The sequence below is a fragment of the Dromaius novaehollandiae genome, chromosome 18, assembly GCF_036370855.1.
Source record: "Dromaius novaehollandiae isolate bDroNov1 chromosome 18, bDroNov1.hap1, whole genome shotgun sequence".
NCBI lineage: Eukaryota > Metazoa > Chordata > Aves > Casuariiformes > Dromaiidae > Dromaius > Dromaius novaehollandiae.
In genome coordinates, this window is record NC_088115.1 from 13,536,347 (window position 1) to 13,539,278 (window position 2,932).

Sequence of the window (2,932 nt, forward strand, 5' to 3'; positions counted from 1 at the left end):
CCCCGGCGTCGCCTTCAGAGCCTTAGCGTTGCCGGCACTCGGCCGAGCTTTCTGCAGGGAGACAGCAACCTGGAGACATCTCTTCTGGAGCAAGGCACCAGAGAAGTAATGGCCCTGTGGGCCCTTTTCACATCTTTTTTTCTCCACCTGCTCCAAAAAAGCTCTCACACAAAAAAAAAAAAAAAAAAAAATCCAAACTTTTCTCTTTATTACGTTGCTTCACTGTGCACTGATTCTTTTCATCTAAAATTATTCTGTTTTGGTGCCGCAGTATGACTTCAAGTCTCTTTGCCCTGGCTGTAGATGTGATGCAGAGCAGTATTCAGCAAGGAGGGGACGTGTTTGGCCTTTGCCGTGCATGGCGAAGGGCATTAGGTGACTGCTTTAAAGAGCATTTTGCTGTCATTTTCTGATGCCTTTACTCAATTATTATCTAAAATACAGAAGGGCTAAAAAATAAAATATAAATAGTTAATTTTCCTTCTCTTCAGCCTGGGAATTCAGATTCAAGCTTAGACTGGAAAATCAGAAGAAAATTCAAAGATACTCCACTTTCTTGATGACTTTAGCTCCTACCCGAACGCAGAGGTTCCCTGCGGATCTACGAACAAGGACTTCCAGAAATGGATAAAGATGAAGAAAACCGTGGAGGACCTTCTCATGCCTGCCTAGTTCATTGGCTTCCTTCCACAAGATCCCGGCGTACGGCAGCGCGCGAATCCATCCCGTTGACAGAAGAAGAGCGTTGCCCTGGTGGGACGTGCAGAGAATGAGCCGGGGCCACTGCAGTTTTCGGGAGGCCGGAGTGCTCCACGCACATTTACCGACAGAGGTATGTCCCCGGGGCTTGTCCTCCTCTGATCCTGTCCCCTGAGCACCCACTTCTGGTGACCATCAAGCCGGGCTGGTGGGCGCCTTGGGTGGGCTGCTCGTAGGCTCGTGGGACCCCAGGTAGTCCAGCAGAAGAGGGAGCCTGGCCCAGTGGAGAAGTTCAAGGATTTCAGCCTCCATTACAGAGGCTTGAGTTTCTGTGCTGGAGTAGCAAGCGGGAGAGCGAGCAAGCCTTTGGTGCCCACAGCTCTGCCTCAAAGCACGGGGAGGGTGTAAGTGCCGGGAAGGGATCAGTCAAAGTCTGGTGGCAGAAGGTGGCTGTCCTGGTCGGAGGTGTCCTCGCCAAGCCCTGCGGGCATGGGCTGGTCGTTTGCCCTGGAAAGGGTCGTTTTGTGTCATTCAGGAGCATCTGCCCTAGTGGCACGTTGGTCCCCGGCACTAGCAGCAGTGAAAATACTGATAATTCTCACAATCTGTAGCTGCTTGTTGCGCCGAGAAGTGGCTTTTACTGCTCAGCATTCAGGATGCTGGGAGGTGTGGAAAAAGTTTGCTGTCCTTGTGCAATGGTGGATGTTTCCAGGCCTGAAAAATGTCTCACTGGGTAGCAGCAATAAATCCACCTCCGTGTTATTTCGTATTATTAGCCCAGGTTGTCCAGTATGGGCATTTATTGGTATGTACGGGTCAGCTAGCTGCTGCGCGAGGCTCTGATGCATCCAGCCGCCCCGGAGCTGATGGAATAGCTGCTTCCAAGGGTGCCGTGCCCAGGGCCACCGCCACGTGCGGCCCTCGGCGTCGCGCCTGTGACCTGCGTGGTGACGGTGCTCGGAGCCGGGCCGGGAGGACGGGAAGAGGCAGGACGGTCTCGAGCTCATGCCGGGGGCACTGGGTGCCCCTGGGGGCTCGCGGGCTGGGGGAGACGGGCTGGCGGCAGAGACTGATGACGGGCTGCGCTTGGCGTTTGCGTTTCCCCAGGAATGTCATATGGGATGTTCAGGTGCCAAAAAATGGAAGGTGCCGTGCGAGAGGCATTGCCGTGTGTGCTGCCTGCCCTGCCCTGCCTGCATTGCCCAGGGGGACGCGGGGACGCGGGTGGCGCGGTGGCCCGGTGCACGGGATGCCACGCTCACGCGTCGCGGGGCCGCGGTGGGCTTGCACGACCGGGCAGCGGCCAGGCCCCCGCGCCCAGCCTCGGACAGGAGGTGCCTCCGATCCGCAGTGCAGGTTTGGGGGCCAACCTCTAATGAAAACATTTTGTACGAAGCTAAAAAAAAATATATTCCGTGTCTGTTTAATATTTAACAGATTGGGGGGGGGGGGATGTGAACACAACTGCGTTTTGCTGATGTGCCAGCTGTATTGCAATCAGATCCTGCTTAATTAGTATGCAGAGCGAAAACATGCCGTCGGTTTATTTATTAAAAAAAAAGGGGAGGATTGGGGGGGGGGGAGCCCGCCCCCATTTTCTCCGTGACACGAAAACTTTTCGGGAAGTTTTCCTGCCCGGGAGCCCCCCCGCAGCCCTGCAGTACTGCAGGCGGCCGGCGGCAGCGCGGGGCAGCGCGGAGCGGCGCGGAGCGGCGGCGCCTTTAAGCGGCGGCGGCGTCGCGGCCGTCGGGGCGGCGGATCAGTGGCTCCCGCCGAGCCCCCGCCCGGGGGCGGCGGCTCCCATCGCTTCCCTTTGATAAGGTCCTGGCAACTCCGTAGAGCCTCTCCGGGATGCCAAGGGGGGGGGGTGGAAAAAAAAAATCCTCCGGGTCTTAAAGCGCCAATGCTTTTTTTTTTTTTTAATCATATATATTTTTTGCATTTTCCTCCCAAAGCGCGGAAACGCTCCGCGCCCCGCCGCCCGGGCTGCGCGGGGAGGGCCGGGGGCGGCGCCGCGGGGAGGGCAGCGCTGCTTTCCCCCCCCCCCCCCCTTGCACTATTTTTCTTTTTTTTTTTCTTTTTTTCCCTGCTTTTTGCGGGCGCCGGCGCTACCGCCCTTGCAGGACCGCTGCGCCGGGCCGCGCTTTGATGCGCGCAGCGCTGGCGGGGAGAGCCCGGGGGGCGGGGGAGGGGCGGGGGGAGGGGAGGAGGAGGAGGAGGGACCAGCGCTTTT